This window comes from Poecile atricapillus, chromosome 4 (genome assembly GCF_030490865.1).
Source record: "Poecile atricapillus isolate bPoeAtr1 chromosome 4, bPoeAtr1.hap1, whole genome shotgun sequence".
NCBI lineage: Eukaryota > Metazoa > Chordata > Aves > Passeriformes > Paridae > Poecile > Poecile atricapillus.
The window spans coordinates 5,856,597-5,877,755 of record NC_081252.1 but is presented as its reverse complement, the minus strand read 5'-3'; the positions used below and the strand labels follow the sequence as shown (position 1 = coordinate 5,877,755).

Sequence of the window (21,159 nt, the reverse complement as noted above, 5' to 3'; positions counted from 1 at the left end):
AGGCACAGCTGCAGGACTGGGGCTCAGCTCCGAGCCCCCAAAGGCAGCGCCGGCTGACTCTGGGAGCCGCAGCATCCCTGAAGCCCGGCCGGCAGCTCCGCACCAGCAGCAGCATCGGGAGGGGAATCAGAGCCATTTCCCCGGCTCCTAAGGCAAAGCAGATGAAGCAGGAGGGTCTGAAAATCAATCCAAACTTGCTTTTGCATCGGTTTCAGCTGGCACTTCTCATTTCTTCTAATTTCAACTTGGTTATGATCATCAGCAGTGCCTTAGGAACGGCTTCTCTCTGCACTGCGCGGCTCCGGGGCTGTCCTTAGGCACAGGCAAACCCGTACTGCTGCTTCCCGGGGAATCCAGGCTTGGCACATCCCAATAAAACACCATCGTCAAAGCCAGGAATGCCACACCAACTTTATTTGATAAAACACGATGAGAGAGAGCCCCGAGCCGCAGAGCTGGGAGCAAACAAATCCCGTGGAGCCGTCAGCTCCCGGCTTCTCTAACAGCCAGGAGTGGCCCCGGCTGTGCAGCTGCCCCAGGTGCTTCTGCTCAGGAGAAGAGAAAAAAAAGAAAAAAAAGAGAAAAATTGACAAAAAAGAAATATTTTTAAAAGGGGAAAGAAAGGGGGAAAAACAGTAAAAAGGAAAAGAGAAAAAGTAAAATAAAGAGCCTAAAATAATAAAGTAGGGGTGCAGAAGAAGCGAAATGCAGATTGAACCCTTCCATGCACACAACAGGCAGCTGGGCAGGGGGTAAAGCTGATGAAGCAGCAAAAGTGACCCTCAAAGCACTCTCCAAATAACTAAAAGCCAAAGCAACAAACCAAAAACCCCAAGCAAATGCCCAGGCAATCCCTGCTGGATGCAGGAGCCAGTCTGAGCTGCTGGAACCCGAGCAAGACAGAAATCCTGCAGGGGCCCCTCCTGTGGCACTCGGCCCAGGTGGGAAAGCCCTGGCCAGCCCCCCGTGCCTTGGGCGAGCTCCTGGTGACCTTTGGGAGCAGAGAGTGGGGCAGGGGCTGGGAATGAGCTGCTGCCATGGAACAGCTCCCGGTGTTCCGGGAGAAACCGCTCCTCTCTTGGCTCCCAGCTCTCCTTGCCTTCCATGGGCAGCGTCTGCACCTGCTCTGCACCTGGGGGGAAAAGGTGTGCAGGGAGCTGGGCACACCTCGGGCACGGCCTTCAGCCCAGGCCTTGGCTTTCCATCTCCCCCCATCCACTCCTCAAAGCCAAGGAGGTGCCTAAAGAATTAGCAATTCTAACAGAGCTGACACATAATCCCCGGGAAGGGGCAGCCCCCAGTCTGGGACCTGCTCTGCTTCTTTTCTGGCTGTTTCCCAAGGAAAATGCTGCTCTTTCTCATAGTGCCACAGATGCCCATTTGGAGGTGATGGAAATCAGAGGCAACTCAGGGAAACAGGAAAGGCTTAAGGAACTTCTTCAGCTGCACCAGCAGCGATGGAGAAAACCCACAGCTCCTTCTTGTGTTTAGGGACCGCCCAGAGCAGCAGGAGAAGCTTGGTTTGTGTTCTGTACGGGGACAATTGTGTTGGAATCCCTTTGTGCTCGTCTTCAAGTGAATGTGTCCCATGGTGGTGCCAATATTTAATGGAGGTAGTAGCTCCTGTTCTTTTTCCCCTATTAAATGCTGTCCTTACCTCAATCTGAAGTGCCGGTGCACACTGGAGGATGGAAGGATGCACACTCCAAGGATGAAAGCAGGACTCCTGAGGCAGATGGATGGCCCTGGTGCTGCAGGTCTGGGTGCACAGCACCCATGGCACTTGCTGAAAAAGATCCAGCTTTCCATTTGTCAAGCACTTTGTAAATGTTCTGCAGAGATCTGTGGCTGTGGCTCCTCAAATATCTGGTTAATAACTACTGCGTTTTGGGGGTTTTTAAACTGTGTTTAACAGAGTTAACAACACACCTACCCACCTGTCCTCCTGCTTCTTGTTCTCCTTTTCAATGATTTGAAGCAGGTGATTTTTCTATCTCAGTATCACGGTGACATCAGGATCTGCTCTGGCTGTTCTATTTCATGTGTCAGGAGTGACCTTCCACCTCCATTCAGTTCCTTGGGATCTGCTTTCTCAGCAGGGCCATTTATGATCGCTTGTCTTGGATTTTATCTATTGCCTTTCATTGTCTATCTCAGACATTTTCATGCTTGCACTGAATCAAAAGTGACAAGAAGTGATGGAATGTGTTGCTGGAAACACTTTTGGCAATGCCTGATTGCAGAAATGTTACTTGATGAGCCACAGGCCATCCTGGGGGGCACTTTGGGGTGAGGAGGGGACGGTGCCCAAGGTTTGTCATCTTTGGCTCTTCTTCTCAGCAAACGGTACGAGCCCAAATGTTTTGCATAAACCAAGTACTCAGTGAGACTCAGGGGAGACCTGGTCCTGTCCCCTGGAGCTGACAGGAGGCTGTAGCCAGGGGCGGATTTGTCTCTGCCCAAACAACAAGATTTTATGATCCCAGGCTTAAGGAAGCCTTGTCACTGCTCTCTGTTGCTCTTCAGCGGGACCACACAAGGCCAAACCAAACCTCAGTCCAAGGGAAAAGGACTAAGGAAGTGCAGAATCACCTTTTCTGCTTCAGGACAGCATCTGCAATAAACGGAATCAAGAAGGGTTTTAATAATTTTGGGAGCTGTTGGCTGGAGGGTGTGTGAGAGCTCTGGTTTCTGTGTTAATTTAGTTGTCTTCAGAGTTATAGAAAGACTGAAGCAATGACTGCTTCAAGATTGCTGCGTCTGCCTCATTTCTGGAAAAGGCTGTTAAGGTTGTGGGGCTTTTTTGAAATCTTAATTTTGTTTATGACAAACAGTGCAGCAGAAAACATCTTTCTCCTACAGGTTTATCAGATTTTTAAGCAACTGAATCTGATACTTCATCTTTGCCCTTTCCATGAATAGGAGGCAAACCAGAGAATTTGTTTCTTTAGGATTCTTTGGGAACACCCTAACACATGAGTGCAAGAAGCAGAGAGAAATCCAAAAGCAAGTCTGGGGCTCAGCTAATTTTTCAAGGATCAAGGACAAATGCACAAGTGTCATTTGTTTCCTGCTCTTCTATCATAAACTTCCTTTTATAATTTTTGTGTCCTGTGCCAGCAAAACTGAGTACATCCAGAAAACAAATGCAATGCAGCGGAAGGGAAACTCCAAAGGTTGTGAAGTTACCCAGAATGTGGGATACTGGTGCTCCAGTTACACAGAACTAACAGGAACAGCAATTTACCTGACTCTTCTTTGTGCAACATCAGCTTTCCTGTAGGGAGGCAAAAGGGGCTGGAAAGGCAAGTGTCTCAAATGTAAAGCTGGGAATATTCCCTGGCAATCACCATTAAGGTCAGTTCTTTTATTTTTGCCAGGAGAGATGTGCAATAGTCAATGGTTGTTACTAAGAAATGTCTCTTCTTATTTAAAGCCAGAATATTCTCACTTGGCCACTGGAAGTTTCCACCCAGCAGGGAAATGCAATTAAATCCAAGTGGAAGCAGTGTCCAGCCCCCATGCAGGAAATGTATGTGCAAGCTTTAGGACTGCACGAGGGAAGGAGAGGGTATTTGCATCTCAGGTGGAAGAGATCCTCAGGTGGATCTTTCATTGCTGCTGTCACCCCAGCAAAGAGAGCTGCTCTGAGCAGGTTTAGTGCTGACAATAGCTCAGAACAGCCCCCTGCACGTATTACATTAACATGTCCTCCCTTCAGGGCAATCTGGCCCTTTGCCAACCTCCCAATGGCCATGAAAATAAACTGCAATGCAAATGATGCTGAAAAAAAAATCAAAGGGTGAGAGTAAAACTCCTGTCTGTGGAATTCCTGATTTGTGCTTGTGGCCCTCTGGCGTTGCTGTCCCTGGGGACAGTGACCTTCCTCTCCTCCCTCTGTCCCTGTTTCATTCCCTTACCTCTTTGGTTGCCACACTGGCATTTAAATGATGCCTTCTGGCTTTTAACTCCTTTCTCTTTTCTTTTTCCTCTATTTCTCTTGGTGTGGAAGTGTGCTGGAACAGAAATTTCCATCACAGCAGCACATCTGCAAATAGAAACATCACAGAGTCTCACTCAGTGTGGGCAAGCACCTTCAGCTCCAAGGAGCTGTGGAGAGCAAGCGCTTGGTCCCTTAAGGAAACGTGGAGTGATCGGTCCCTGAGACAAGAAAATCCAGACAAATGCTATGGTCAGCCCTAAGCAGGAAGATTGAAAGCCAATGACCTCCAACCTGCCATCATTATGTTCATCATTTTAATGTAATTATGGTGTGATAACGCAAAGTTGGAGTTTAGAGAGTTTAGACATTCTGCTGAGGCTGGTGACGTTACTCAGAGGGTTTTGTATCGCTCTGATGTGTCTGAGCAGGATCAAGAACTAAAAGGAAAATTTTACAGAAGCATTTGAAGACAGATTGCCCCAAAAACTGGTGCTTCTTCCCGGGGGACAAAAGATGGAACGTTTTCCTGTTGAATTCCTCTCAGAAAGCACAGCCCTACTAGCTCAGCTATGGCAAGGGTGGATATGATATACCATGGAAAGAGACAAAACCAGAAAGGTAAAAAGGTCTATCTCCCCTCCTCCCCTGAACACACTCTAAGGAAAACATTTCAAGCAATGGAATAGAGTAGAATTGGTTCCTGCCTCTGGAGTTCAGTTCTCCATTTCATCCAAGTGCTAACTGGGATGACTGGTGGTGCTGTGCAATCCTCACTAGAGGAGACTCCCCCGTACAAAGCCACCACACATCATGTGGCAGCAGCCCCACAACATCTGCAAAAGGCAGGTCCAGCACAGAGCTGATCTGGAACAGGAATCACCTCTGAGCACAGGAGACAGGAGCTGCTTTATCAGCCATGCTGCCTCTGTGGATAAATTCATGGCCTTTTTCATTTGATTGAATTGCAGAGTGCTGTGCAGGTCTCATTTCTGAAGGGTGATGGTGCAGACAGTGGTTTAAATGGTACAGTGTGTTCATCAATATGTGGTACTGCATTTACATCCCTGGAGTAAAAGAATTGGCACATATAGAATATGTTACAGGAGGGCAGCTATACAATGAAGTCATACAAATATGTAAAAGTTACATTGTTCACAAAAAAAAAAAAAAATAAAAAAAGGAAGAGCTGCCATTATTGTCAATAAATACAGAACAGGAGAATATGCACCTCATCTGTCAACATCTAAAGGTCAGAGCATTTCCATCCTGGAAGTGCTTCCAAGATGGATCCTCTGAGGATTTACAGAAGCATGCTGAAGCAAAATACAAGCTGTATTTGGGGTGAGAGGACAAAAGAAGGAACTAAGAAAATTATTCAAGTTGAGCCTCACCTAGTACCAGTTCTAGATCTCAGACAGATCTGGTGAAGCCCCAGTTGTGCTGCAATCCTCTTTCTGCACGGCCTGACGTGGTGCTTTGTGGCTGGCTGGGAACTGCTCCTTCAGGGCTTTGATTAAAACACTGTGCAAGGCAGCAGAGACTCATCTCCAGACTCCTGAGTTATTCCTGTTCTGCTGGAAGCTGACATTCCACTGACAACCAGCTCATACCTGCTTTATACTCACAGCTTTTCAGTTTCTCATCTTAGGGACAAAGACCAGAGCAATGCTTCCTTTTGTTTTTTTCCCCTAGTTTATGTTCTTTGTTGATTGGTGAAAACATCTCTCAGGATAGTTGATAACTTTTGGCTTTGTATTGCAGGCACAGTTTTTCTCCTGCTATCAGCTCCTCCAAAGCCTGAAAGATTAACCTTTTTTTTTCCCCTCACTTGCTAACAATGTAGGTTGCCTTCCTGCTACTCACTTAGATGGCATTTCTGCCATGTTGGATAGAAAGGAATAAAAAGGGAAGAAAGCAGCAAGAGGCCCCCAAACTGCCACTGTTTCCTAGTTTAGGCACTTCACATTGCAAAGAAATCAATTCCTGTAACTCCCATCCTGGGAACACCTAAAATCTGAGGTTCATCTAAGCTCCACAGAATGAGACTTAGAGAGTGTCATTTTAATGCACTTTTAGGATTGAGACCTAGGCTGAAATGATATGAAACTAATTGTTTTGAAGTCCCCTGATGCATGAGCCTTGATTTTTCATCTGATATGAAAAGTTGTCATTCATCTTTACTTCTTTCTTTTGCCCTTTAGCCAATTAGATACTACAAACTTCAAATTCCAAAACTGCAGCTTTCTGCCTTAATTTAAGGTCAACAAAATGATGCTGCAGCCTCTGACTGTTTAGTAGGGGTTATTGCATGAAATGAACAACACAAGTGCACAGGCAGAGTGAGATAAAGGCAAATCAAAGCATTTCATCTGCAACTTTTCACCTTCTACAAATCATCTTGGAAAAATGCAAATCACCCCACACTGCAGTTCACTTGTCTCTCAGTTTCTGCCCCATTAAACAGCGTCGTGTCCCCTGAAGTCTCTTCCAGTTTCTCACACTTGGAAGTTCAATTGACTTTAACAGCAATTTTCCTTAAGGTCTATCAACACAGATGAATCGGCAGACCCCTAATGCATGGCTTAAAACTATCTTTTATACAATATTGCCCTCTGTGGGAGCCCCAAGATGTAACAGATCTACAACAGAAATACGGATGCTGATGCTCTTTGCTCCTATTCCATTTTTTTGGGCATAGGATCTACTTTCCTAAAACACTCCTCTTGAACAAAAAAGCTTTATGCCACCAGGAGAAATCAACTTACTATCCTCTCACCATTTAGTTTATTTCTTTCAAGCCTGCACTTGAAATTGTTTAACAGGTATCTCTGCTACTGCTATTTACATTTTAGGTGACCATTTCAGTTCACAGAAGCCCTGCTGCTCTGGGTGTGTCAGCATTTCAGGCACACTTAAAACCAGCAAATGAACAAAACTGAGACCCAAAGTGCCACATCACTGGGATGGGTAGGCAAACAGCATTTGGAAAATTATTTCTCAAGTGCCCCAAAGTCTTCTGAGAGCAAAGATGCCACTCCAAAATATCACGGCAGATATTTTGAAATGGAACCTGCTGAACATTAGGAAAGCAGGAAAGTAGGAATGAGCAAGATGAAGAGGTACAGTGGTTAAGTACCAAGTTCTTATTCACTTGGAGTGAATTATTCCATCCATGTTTTTCTTTCCTCATTTTAATTAAGTCACCTTTGTTTTCCTTCCATGAGAAAAAGATATTGTCAAAAAAAACCCCTCACTCAAAAGATGATTGGAGAGCAATCACCACTGGGCATTGTTCACCTGGAACTGCATTGCATATTCCAACCAAAAACCCAACCATTCCTTCTGCTACCATCCTGATATTTTAATGTTAGTGCTGAAAGCCTGTAAGCAATTCCTACCTCAAGAAAAGGGAATCAATAGTAGTTAGACATTAAAAGCATTGCTTTAGCTTATTAACTCTGTTCCAGCAGATGTTGTAGAGAGATTGCACATCTCTAAAGAAGCCCAGTGCAAAGTAAATATAACATCATGATCTTGTTTTCCCTTGTCAGACTACAGCATTTTCAAGTCTTTAGCCTCCCTTTTGCTGAACCCAGGTCTGTGTGGGTTATTTTTCATTTTATTTTGAAGCACAGCCTAGTCACATCAGTCTAAAAACAGACCTCAGGGCACACTTCCATTTCCCATTTCAGGATTTCCCACCCTACTGGAGCATTAGCACGAAGCCTCCTCCTATAGCACCGGATAAAGCGGAAAACAAATTATAAGAGGGCGACCTAAAAGTTTTTTAAAAAACTTGCTAGGAGGTGAAACAAAACACTGTACAACAGGATGAATTCATGACAGTCATTCTAGAACACCGGTTTGGTGGTGCTTTAGTATCCAATTTTTCACTTTGAGGGTTCTTTAAGGTTTAAATGATGGTATAGAAAAAGCTCTGCTTGTGCAAGCTAACCTAGAAAAAAAGTCATCCTCAGAATGCAATGGAAGCTTGATATCTAGATGGCAAGGACAGAAGAGCAAAAAGAGAAAGATAAATGTTCTTTGTAGTTCCTCCTTTGAAACTACCATTCCTGGTTTCACCTTTTATTCAGAAGTGGATTAGAGTATTAAAAGAGTCTCTGTAGACATGTTAAAGGGGACTCCCACTGGAGCTCTGGTCTAATTAAGCTGCTTTATGAATCATTCCAGTTTGACTAACTTGAGTTAGTCTTCTAAAAAAATATCACTTAATACATCAAACCGAGAGTTCAAGCCCCTTTGTTTTTAATAATCAAAGAAGAAACGCTTGGGTTTGAGATTTGTAAGCTATCACTGCACTTTATGGATGATCCTCTTGATGATCATTGCTTTGCCAGCAGCTGACCTGCATTGCTCTTTAGGAGAAGCCCCCTTTCCCCTGCCCATCTCAGCAGCCCTGCTACAGCTCAGACACGCAGCTGAGGTGACAGCAGAATGCTGGTGTTACCCAGAGACAACAGTCCCAGCCCATGGAAACCATCAGTCAGCATTTTGCTGCTGGCTCGGCTGGAGACCATCAGGAGCTGGGGAATGTTTCTGCTGGAGCTGATGCAGGGAACAGCAGAGCACTGCCCAGCCCTGGAAGGAGCCCCTTGCTGTAGAGCAGTGCTGCACAAAACCTGTTCCCCTTCTGATCACTCCCTCGGCCAGCCTGAACTCGGGCTGGGAGCAGATGCACAACGGGGTGACAACACTTCTGCCTGCAGCACTGGGGACCAGAGAAACCCTGGCATGGTCTCTGATGGAACACAACCCTTGTGAGTCACACAGCAAATGGTTCTCTATGTTCACACAAAAAAGGGAAAATGGGGGCACAACCCAAGTTCCTGGATTAGTATTTGTGACAATCTGCAATGGAGGAGGGGCAGCAGCCAGCTTTTCTGGCTGAGGCACTTGGATGAATGGGACTTGGACCTGCTTTTGGTCTTGCTTGTGCAAGGATTTACAAAACTAGACTGACTTGCTTATCAGCAGGGAGGTCACAAAAAGAGTCATGATGGAAACAGACCAAAGGGGATGCAGCTCTTCCACAGTGTTACAGGTGCAAACAACAAATGACAAGAGGGCTGAGCAGAGCTGAAATCTGCTTACTGCTTCACTCTCTCCTATGACATTGAAGCAAGGCCTAGGAAAAACCTCTTCTCTCTCTAAGCTCCACTCCTACCCCTTTTGACTTCCCAGGAGCTGTCTGCTACTTCAGGCCAAAGCAAAACCTGGGAAGGATTCTGTCAGGAGAATCGTGGGACAGAGCCCAAAAAGCTTTATGGATACACAAAGCCATCCATCCATCTCTCTCACACATCACGAGCCCTTGTCTCGGTGTCACACGGGAAGTGGTGACAAAGATCAGGCTGTGGATTAAGCACCAACTCATTTCTTGCTTTGATGCTATCTCAAGAAGAGTACTTAGAACCCCACAGTTTATATTTTCAGAGTTGAGTAAGCACTTAAGACATAAAACAGTAATGTAATTAGAGATATGTGGAGCAGCTCTAATGCTAGATGTAAATGAATGGATGTTGGTTTAACAGATGTTTCCACATTACTTTCTATCAGCACACTCTCTGAAACTAATACATCCAAAGCCATACAGGAACAAAGCCACACTAGGATATCAAAGGTATCTTACAGAGGAATAAAAGTGTAAGATAAAGGTCATTACAGAACTGGTATGCACTGATTTGCCTTTATCAACTGTACAAGTGTGTCCAGACATAAAGAGGGGAAAAGAGAAGCTGGAAAAGACACTGTATAGCTGGACCAAGTCAGCAGTCAGGGAATCTAGCTGGGTTTTTTTCACTTTTTTTTAATTTGACTGGAGGACTGAGCAGCATTTTTGCTGTTGATGTTGTTGCAAATCAGCACTTGATGCTGAAGCAGACCACTAGCAGCATGTTCTCCCCTGATATCTGGGAAATAAGAATAACCCACGACAAGGCAGGCACTGCCAGTAGAAGACATGAGTGCCCTAGCTGAGTTCTAATGCGTGAAACTCAGCTCCAAGTGTATCCATATTTCATCCCTACATTTCTGATTCTGGAAAACCTCTAACACATTTTGAGCCAGAGCCAAAAGATTCAGATGAAAAACTCTAACAACTTCTCGAGACATCAAGAAAACAAACTAGACTTTTCTTAATGAAATATATGAACACTCCAAGAACCCCAAACCACATTCTGGTATGCCTTTATGTTTCTCACACTCGTGATGCCAGTCTAATTAAGTTCTGCATATCTCAAGTTGCTGCTGGAGAATTAAGACTAATCTATAACTCTTCTAAGTTGTCATAGTTCCTCTGAAATCAATGGATGTTTTGACAGCTTACACCATCTGAGGAACTGCTCTGTGTGTCGAGTAAGACACAGTGCTGTTTAATTACAGGGAGGTTCAGAAGCAGTCTCCACAGCTCAAGAAAAAACCAGTTCTTCCAGGAATAGTCATTTCTTGTTTCTATCCAACTCATTATGAACTTCAGTGTCAAAAGCCATCTTTCCTTCAGTGAAGACCATCACTGTGTCTCCAGCTGAAAGAAAAGGTTCTATCTCTTGCAGTAAATTTTGAAACACGCCCTTGGTGCTGCGAGGAGAAGTAAGGAGCCCCTATTCCAGTGTCATCAGAGCACTGAGATAACAGTGGGGAGACTGGGAGCAGCCAGACTACAGAAACTCCACACAGGAGCAGCAGGACATGGATCCAGATATTCCAGTGGAAGTTTTCAGATAGTCTGGAAGAGCAAACCAGGGGGATACTGTGTGTTTACACACAAACCTCTGAGAGGATTTACTTGCTCTGCCTCATATTTAGGAACATGATTTGCTGGTAGGCTTGGCAGTGCTGGATTAATAGTTGGACCCCATCATCTCAAAGGTCTATTCCAAACTAAATGGTTATAGCATTCTATGTTTCTAACCACAGAACTGCAGGAATTGTGTTTTCCACATTTGGGGATGCAAAGATGAAAACTTTAAAAATGTTCACAGACATTGTAGCGATTGGTGTGTAAGCTGCAAGATTTGGACAGAGCACAGCAACACTTCCTTACACCAAACCAACAAAGCACAACAACAAACAACCACCTAAAAAACCCCCTCCAAAACCCAAAAAACCCAACCACCATCAAAGCCACAGTTCCAAATCCAGAAACAGATGTTTTTCAGAAAGTTTTGTTCTAAGTAATGCTATGTTTTATCTACAAGCTTTGCACTACCAAAATCAGTAGAATCAACTGTTGTGATTGCCTGCCTATACAGGGAGGAAATGGACCACATGAGGATTAACAGGTACAGAATAATGTACACCACCTAATGCAAAATCTGTGCCGCAGGTTAAGAGCCAGAAAAACATACATGTTTTTATTAGAAATGTGTGCCTAGTGGAAATGAGCGAATCTTGAGTACTGAAATGATACAAAGTCTACATTTAGAACCTCTTTTCACACTTGCAGCGCCCAATTCTCTGTCACAGTCACTGCAGCAGAACTCACTAAAACTCTTGTTTAATGAGATGTCATTTATCTGCAAATACACTTTACAATAACGTGTTTCCAACTACTGCAAACTGATTTTGTTTCATTCCTTCCACATGTCATTGTGCCACCGAGGAGAACTCCTTTGATATTAATAGCAATGAAGATGCATTGCATCTGACAGCCCTAACAACATGTTTAATACAACATTTTAACTCTAAGTAGATGAAGACTCAGAAGGGAACACTTTTTTCAGATTCCATTGTTTCAGAACACAGTTCTGTATAAATGAAATTATCCTACTTAAAAGTTATTTCCACTTTGATATTACTTCTATTTAATGGGACAGTTTTATTTTGGGAAGATTACTTTCTGACATACTGCAAATTATTTTCCCCAAACAATATGGTTTATCCTTCTCTATCTGCTGTAACCAAATTTGTCTCAATAGTCTCCTGCTTCTGGTATATAACTCTGGCAATTCAACATCCCAACTTCTTTTAAAATGACAATCCTAAGGTGTCACTTGCAAAGACAAACAATACAAAACGTGCTGTCTCCGACTGCTACTGCACAACTCAGTGATGGATTTATTCAGGCTTTATTTCAGCCACTTTGTTACCAGAAAGTTCTGCTCCTGCAGAACAACACAAGTTCTCCCAGTGATGCTGGCCAGACTTGACTTTTTTCCTGCCATCTGAGTTTCCATTCAGGAGACTCTTCAAGGATGCTCACTCACCTAACTCAAACACTGCCATCCTCTTCTCCATGGCAAAACCATTTAGGAAGCTTCACCTTTATTTCTGCTCTCTCCCATGGGATTTGTTTGCCTAAGGAAAACACCTACTTAACAAGGAGGTAAATCTCATTTTTAAGTGCATGGACAGAGAATGTTTTGGAAAAGAGCAAATGCAATTTTAAAGCAAATTAAAAGTTTAACCGCAGGGTCAAACCTTTCATTTAAGAGAGCAAAGAATGCAGAGCTGCTGTGGCTTGACAAGTGTATTAACACTGAAGAAACCCAAAAACTTGGTTAAAAATGAAACAAAAATGACCCACTGCATGCAGTGCTGTCCTTGTCTTTCCTTCTTGCAGTTCCTCATCCCATTAACAAACTTCTAAGAAAACATTCTCCCTTATCTTTAGTGCAAACAGGGCAACAATCAGGATGTTAGAGATTTGCAGCTTCTAGACCAAGTTGAGAAAGGTGATCTCCTATTTCCTGCTTTGGGACAACACTCCTCACAAAATGCACACAAGAAACACAGGAAGAAATAATGGGAAGATGTTAGTGCCACTGACCAACCACTGTCACCTCACTTGAACAGCACAACAGAGTGGAAAAGGACCTTCAGGAATGTACAGCTCTAAACATTCAAATGGAAATTGTCCAGTCATTTACTGACAGCTTTTAAGAGCAATATTAGCACAAACCCTCCCTGCAAGCAAGTGCCATAAAACAGAGATGAGAGAGGTGAAATGCTGCAAACAACTCCTGACATCCAAACCTATCTCAAACAGCCAATAACCCAGTCCACTCTTCACATTTGATGCTGCCATTTACTGCTGCTCACCACATTCACCTCCTGCTTGTAAGACTCACAACAAGTGCAATAAATATGAACAGCTCCTGAGTGGAGCCCTCCAGTTCCAACCATGAACAACTATTCACTTTCAGATGAAAATACCGCTTTGCTGCATTGACCATCAGTTTGTGCACATACTTTACCTGTACATCGTTGGTGCTCATCCTTGTTCCATCCTTGCCAACGAAGATATCATCTATGTCAACCAGAATGTACCTATCCAAGGATAGGGTGAGTTTCTTTCCAGACAGGAAAGAGATGGCATATATGAAAATCAGCTTGTGCAGCCAAAAATTCAAGTTACTGCCGAAAAGGACTCGCTGAATCCCATCGTGGAGCCCCAAGTCATGTATTACTGTGGCATAGAGAGCACCTAGAGCAGCAGGTGGAGAAAGGTTTTCTGGTGTCTTTACTTTTGCAAATATCACTGGTTGATAAGTTGTGTGATTAACCTGGAAAACGGCCCAGTCATTTCCAAGCAAGGGCCCTTCCTCAAGCTTAGAAGGTTTAGTCACATGGAGCAGTGGGGAATGAGGGTTAATGCAACAGTCCTGAACACCCAGATTGCTGTGGACATGGAAAGGAAAACCCTTCAACTCAAAGCTCTGCAAGCTGTTCTCAGTGCCTTTGTGAAATCCAATCACACCTACACCGTACTCCAGGCAGTACTTATCTAGAAGGCCTCTGTTCCAAGAGTCCATATTCACCTACTTCAGAATATTTTCATACACTATGAGAGCGTATTTGCCTCTGCTTTTGTCTAGAAGCACTGGGAGGTCACCTTTCCCAGATGCAATCTCAAGGTGAAACTGAAACCTGCTGGATTCCAGAATGGTTCTTATACCTTGGCCTAAGCTTGAGTGCTGGCTTTCCACAAACACCAGCACTACCAGCTCTGTCCTCAGGGGATCGATGGGCTTCGTGCTCTTCATCTCCATCAGCTTGTATGGCAACGGTTGAGGATCACCACATTCCACTTCTGAAGAGGTTTCAGGAAGCTCATTCTCCTCTTTGTAGCCATTATACAAGTAGTAGGCAGAAATAACTATGCTCACCATACAAAAAGTGGCCAGCAAAATTACTCTTCTTTGGAAATGTCTGTCAAGTTTCAGGATAAAACTCATGGTGTTTACTTGCCTTAGATAGCTCTCAACAGCAGCATGAAAAACAAACACAGATTCTCAACAACTTGTTCCAGTCCTCTGAAATATTTATGTCACCATTGCAGCACACACATCTGTCTTCCACAGAGCTTTACCCAAGGTATGGTCTAGAAGAAAAGAAAATCAGAGATTTAATTGAGGCAGCACCTTGTGAAGTATCACCTGCTTAAACTAATGGGGAGTAAAGAAACCACTGCCAGCCAGAGAGTTGGAGACCAACAGCTCCAAGTCTTGCAATAATGTATTTTTTTCCCTGCTCCCACTACTTGCCACCTGCATTTGAAGGTCTCTGAATCTCACAGGTTCCTCAGCTCAGAGGATCAAATAAAGTAGCAAGAGGTACTGAAAAGCAAGGCATAAAAGCAAAGTATTTACTGTGCTTTAGAAATTATTTTCACCTAAAGATAAAAGTTAATTCCCAAGTAGACAGCTGCTAACAACCAAAATACTGAAGAAAATTTATCAACTTCTTCCTTCTACTCCTAAAAAGCTGGGGGAACATGATTAAACAAATTTTATCTTTTATTAGTTTTCCCAAGAACTAAGAACGTACACAACTGTTGTACAAACATACACTGATGCACTCTAGATTACATCTACTGTAGGAATGTTTTCAAAGCAAAACCTCCTTCCTGCAACATCAGAGGAAAACAAAGCATTTCTCTGGACTGTGGAGTCTTGCAGACTGTTAGAAGCACTTGCCAATTCTTTGCATTAAAAACAAAATACAATAATCAAGTTCTTAAATTTGAGAAGAGAAAGTCATAACTCAAAAGTTAAACCTAACAGGCAGATCACCTAAGGATATACTTATGCTTTATTTTGTATTTAAGGAAAGAATAATTTTTCAAGCCAGCAGTACAACTGCTGTCAAAACTCCCTAGTAAAACAACTGGATGGTGTGACAAGCATAAAATAATGATCATAAGTCATAAACAAAGCTTCAAAGCAGATCTTGGAAAATATTAGGTGTGTGAAGATCTAGAACATGGCCACTCTAACTTCAGCGTAGTTTGCACCCAGGTCCATTTGGAAATGGGATTAGGATAAGGTGGGGCATTAACATGGTCATTTCCCAACTGAGAGCTTAATCCTTCCAGTCCTGGTTGGTTTCTTTTTTTATTCCTACATTGTAAGCAAATTGGTCTTTCGCTCCAGATTTTCAAAAAAGCTAAAATATGATGTACTTAACAGTACCTATGTCATGTCCACAAATTTAATTAAACCCTGAAGACAGATCTTCCTGGTGCCAAGATCAGCATCAAGCAAAACTAAACGAGAAAGATCAGATGAGGGAGGGGAAAAGAAACTCCAAGGCATTCTATTCATCAAAACCGCAAAATTCAGCATCAAGAGCGAGCGTACGTGAGCCGTCTCATTCATAGTTAAGAGTCAGAGCAAGATTCCTGCTGTCTGCATAGATTTTACTCTCCTCACTGTCTACTCAGATACCTCTTTATCAATCCCTTCTCTTCTGGGAAGACTTGAACCCAGCCTTGAACCTGACCTGCAGCTGCACAAAGTCCTGCTCAAAGCTTTTGGGCAGGAAACCTGCCCTTCACCCACGCTCACTAATCAGTGCTGGACTAAAATAACACAACCCCAGCTTCTCGGTTTCTGTCTGAAAAAAAACCTGAGGAATGCAAAAAGACCAAACAACAACATGGAAGTACCTTTAGAAGAAATTAACATTCTTAAGCATTGAAATGTCTGATCCTTGCCACACCAGCTTCAAGAATTTCAGTCTGGATGGCATAACAGAGACATTTAACATGGGAACAAGTCAGGTGACAAAGAGAAGTTCCACCCTGAATGAGTTAACACCAGACAGAGGCTTCCAGACAGATGATTTTTCATGACACACACCAAGGGTTCTCTTCATCTTGGGTTTCCAGCTCAGCTGCCTGAATGCCAAGAAACACATCATTTTAGTGCCTAAAATTATCACTGACTGCATTCTGCAGGAAAGCTCTACATACACCTACTTGTCTTTGATAACCACAGACCTGGCTGGTCCAGATACAGAAAAAGTGAGAACTGACACTGACCTAAGCTCAGAGCAAGGAAGGGCCGATGAGACAGAGCTGCTTGAACTGGGTATTACACAAGGGTTGCAACCCAAGAAACACTTGCAGCAAGGACACGGTTCCTAATGCCATTCCATAGAGAGGAAAATCTGGAGCCAGCCCAGAAACCCGTGTCTGCTTCAAGAAAAGCCCAGTCATTGTATCCTCAGCTCCTAATTGCAGGCACCCCCGTGGGGCTACAGCGGGCAGCTGCAAGGAGGAGTGGCTGGAACTGCCAAGACAGATGTGAGGTTCCTCTGTGAGGAATGAGGAACTCTCTGAGGCAGCAGGACACAGCCAGACTTGGCACAGTCCCTGCTGAAGACAGTCAGGAAGCAGGACGGAACAGAGCAAGGCACAAGTTTTAAATGCACGCTCTCTTGTATCAGCTTGAGGCTCACGTAATTTTCACTTGCTGGTTTGTATGGCAGGAGTTCAAAAGAACGCAGGAAGAAGAAAACAAACAATTCAAAGAGAACATGCATTTTACAGTATCAACAGTCTCAAGGCCTTGACAAGATACAGTTGCTTTCCTCCAGGGACAGCAGCATTTTCCCCTGAGCAACAGATCTTGCTGGATACTCTAGTGCTGTATTACAGCTAAAATAACTCACAGTGCACCCCTGACAGTGCCATCCTTGGGATGCTCCTCACATGACACACCGTGGGACCTATGGAGATTGGGACAGCGACCTTTATCACATCTCTAGACATGGCTTCAGGGAAGATGGTCCTTGCTCACTATCATTTCCTACAGTAAAACCAGACAAAAGGTCTAATTCTCAATGTACCTACAGTGAGTGTGTGAGAAGCAGCATTTCAGAAGAGGACAGTACCTGAAGAGTCTCACTTTCATTACAAAAGAACACAATACTTTATTAAAGGAAGGAGAAGTCATGATAGCTTTGACATCAATAAAAAATATCCAAGAATAAGAAAAAGGCTTAAAGGAAAAAAACAGAAAGAGTCTAGAAAGTCTTCACAAGAGTTCAAGCTTGTTAGTATTGTTCTAGTGAAAAAAACCATGAAAAAAACCCCATAGATAGCATAAGCAGTCTCAGCTCTTTTTGATTTCTACAGTCATGGAATTCAGTGACAGAGGAATGTGGTCCCACCTGTACCTCAAAGCACTTGAGAACAGGTGTCAGATATTATATGAATCCAAAGTTCCACAAAGCTGATGTCACAATAAATTTTACCTAGAGAATAATTCATATGGTATTTTTCCATGGTTTGAAGCAATAAAATTTGCATTTTTTTTTTATCTAGAACTTCATTGCTTTAAAAGAACCTGCATTTGTTCTCCTACAACCTGCATTTGATGTCCTATTTTGCATTTTCATGCCACCATGTTAAAATTCAGACCAGAACCCTTTACCTCTGCTGCTCAAAGTAGCAGGTGCCAAAATGCTCATTTTAAGGTGAAAATTAGCATCTTTGAATATTCAGAATTTGGTTTTTCACTTACAGTCTCACTATGGAGAAGATCTTGCTAAGAGAAAGCTGAGTCACGGAAGCAAGTGTTGCATTTTGTTATGAACACAGACAGCAAGGCTCAGTGCTCCTGTCATCTACTGCAGAAGCCCAGAACTAGTTCACATGAAAATCTTGCTGGCAGGATAAAGAAATATCACCTTCTTAAGCAGAAGATTTAGCACTCTGAACAGCACTGCTGGGCAGTCACAATTACAGGCATCTGCAGGCAACCAGCACAAAATAGCTGCATCTGAATAGAGATCTTCAGTTTGGATTGGCTTGGGGGGTTTATCATGGCTCTGCTTGTTCTGTTTCAGGTTTTTAAATTCACTAACAAAGTGCCACTGATGACAGAACAAATACTGTGAGGAACCCCAAAGACATGAAGCACACCTCGAGTTCCTACCACTTGCAGCTTTCTTTCGTTTGTTGTTTCATTGGTAAGAATAAATGACCAAATTCTTGACTTCTGTAAATCACGTCACCCTGATAATTTAATGGAAACTCTTCCAGGGAACACAGCCTACTAAATTCTTCACAGCAGTTCTCAATCCAGTAAAAAAAGACGCTCAAGTAAGAAACTAGGTACCTGCACAGGCACATAAAACTGCAGAGAATTTTAAAAAAAATCTATTAAAGTTGAGTCATGAGTATCAACGCAATTTTTAAAATGACAAGAAACTTTTCTGCACTGTGGTAATACCAAGACCAAAGCAATGGGCTCAACTGAAATATCCATAAATAAGTGAGGAATTATTCTCAAATCAAATTTGTCAAAGCCCAGTAGGAAAACTCTGGTTTAGTGTTACCTCAGGCCCGTGCTAGGGCAACTGCTTACTGTGACCCTTGAGTAGAAACAATACAGCTGGGTCAAATTTAAAAGTAAAAACATCCTGTTAAAGGGTAACAAAAACCCTTTTCATCAAGAACTACTAAAACAGAGCCAGTTCTGGGTTGAGTATCCATCAGTATTATTCAGGTAGATCACATTTTTCTGGGGACATATTTTAAATAATTTTCTTCTAATAATCCCCATCATTCCCATCCTGTTCTTTACCTGCCTGGACAGTGCCACGGTGCTGGTGACATGCTGGTGATTTATTACACAAAGGATGAGTTTTAAATGAAGAGCAGAAAAAAAGGAGGCATATTGTTTAGTGTATTACTACAGACATTTAAATCTCACATGATTAGAATGCTGCTTAACTGCTTTGAACATAAAGGTCTGCTCTGGCCAGTCCCTAAGAAATACAAGTTCCTCAAAGGAAGCATTCTGAAGTCATTTTAGCGTTACTAAAATGGAAATCTTTGGATATAGAGATGATATGGTAGGAAGCAGCAAAGTGCAACTGAACACAACCAAACCTGGGGTGAACAGCAGGGCTCAGATTGTTAAATCAGTTACAAAAACACCAAACAAGCGTCCAAACCCTGAGCATGCCTACTTACAGCATTATTTTACTGACTGAAGTATTCAACAGCTCAAAGGAGTAAATCCAGGCTGAGAATGAGACCTTACAACTGCATATTAAAAAGATATTTTCAGCTTGTAAAAATGGTGATATGAGACATGACAAGGGAAGTCTTTGAGACCCTTTAATATCACATAACAAACTCTGCAATGTGTGAATATTGAAGGGCTTATATTCTCTCATAGCTGTGAAGGAAATAAAAAAAAAAAAGGCAATGGTTTAGGCAGCACAGCAATTCTGGTGGATAGAAATTCTTTTCATTCTTTTTCAAGTCCTTGAGGTAAGCAGTTCTCAGTTTCTACTGTAACATCCTTAGCTCCATGCTGCATTGCCTAATGCAGCACTAGAGACACCTTTGAAAAGTCTCTAGTGATAGAGATCCAGGATAGAGATCCATACATGACAGTTTGTCAAGAAAAAATATTTATAACCATTAAACGTACAATGTTTAAAAATAGTTTAGAAGAAGGCTCTGAAGACTTCAACACAGAACACAGAAGTTTGGTTTAGTCTTCACATCACTCTTCACCTTCACAAAATACTTTCTACAGGAAGAGCTTTAAGCTCCTGACATCACACAATTTTTCTGAGATAAACCCTGTAATTCTTCAGCAATTGCAGAAACTTCACTATCTAAACAGTAAATGATTTGCTCAAGGTCTCTGAGATAAATGTCCAGCACACTGTCTGGTCCATGCCCATACCATTACTTCCCTTTTCTCCTACAGCTGCCAAGAATAAAGAGTTAATAAGGCAGAGTTCAGCACCATTCCTTCAGAGAGAACTGCCTGGGATGCTGAGAGCGAGAGAAACCCCGTTTCTTTCACTTACCATTTTCTTAGGAAGAGAAAACGCCACCACACCAAACCCTGAAGCAATTATCCAGCACAGCACACCACGTAGTGAATTGAATAATAGAAAAGTTTTCTGCCATTTCCCGAGGGTTGCACATGACAGCTGAAACGAGCAGCAACACACATCCATTTCTGATGGGATCTGGGGAATCCAAGCAGCTATAACCACCTGAAGTTATGAAGAATTACCGCACTAGGCTGACAAATTTTGCTCCCCAACAGAGCCATAACCAATTCTCACAAACACCAGAGGGCAACAGCGTCGCGCAGAACGCCGCGAGGAGAGCGAAAGGGAAAAGCCCGGCCACTGAAGGGCTGCTGCGGGGACCGCGCCGGGCAGATGCCGAGTGCGCCGGGAAACAAGAAAAACCAACCCAAAGCCCAAGAAACACCAGCGAACAGCCCCGCAAACGCTGCCTCCGCAGCGGGAGCCTCAGCGCCGGGCAGCCGCCCCGTCCCGCCGCGCTCCCGGCCCGGGCGGTGCCCGCAGCGGAGCGGGAGCCTGCGGCCGCCTCGGGCACAACTTTGCCGGGATCAGGGGGCCGGCGAGCGCCGACTTGTGCGGCTCGGCCGCGCCGGGCCCGCGGGCACCGCCCGCCCCGCTGCTCACCTCCAGCCGCGCTCCGCCGACATGTCCCCCCGCGCTGCCTCAGAGCCCGCTGCCGGCCGTGCCCTCAGCACAGGCTCCTCCGGGAGAGGCGCCGGCACCCGGCGGGCGCGGAGTCGCCCCGGGCGCGGAGGTGCGGCGGGGCTGCCGCCGGGGCTGCAGCACCGCCCGCCAGCCTCGCCGCGCCCTCCCGGAGGAGGAGCCGCGCTCGCCGGCCAGGGGCGGCCGGGGGCTCCGCCGCGCCTCCTCCCGCATCGCCCGCCCTCCTCCGAGGCTCGGCCGGGCCGGGGGCGGCCCCGGGCCCGGGCCCTCAGCCTGCTGCCGCCCTCAGGCTGCTCCCGCCCTCAGCGAGCCGCGGGCCCGCCCCTCACGGCACCTGCCGCGCCCCCCTCCCACACGAGGGCCGCCGCGCCCTCCCTTGTGGGATTCTTAATCCCTGTCTTAAATAAAGTAGGATTTAGGATTTTTCTTCCCCGCTCCTCCGAAACCAATTTAGGAAGCCCGTG

General features: G+C 44.3%; 1 pseudogene; it reads right to left on the bottom strand.

The window, feature by feature from the left end:
• Positions 1 to 386: 386 nt before the first annotated feature.
• On the bottom strand, positions 387 to 20,832 carry LOC131578668 (bifunctional heparan sulfate N-deacetylase/N-sulfotransferase 3-like; annotated as a pseudogene).
• Positions 20,833 to 21,159: the final 327 nt, after the last annotated feature.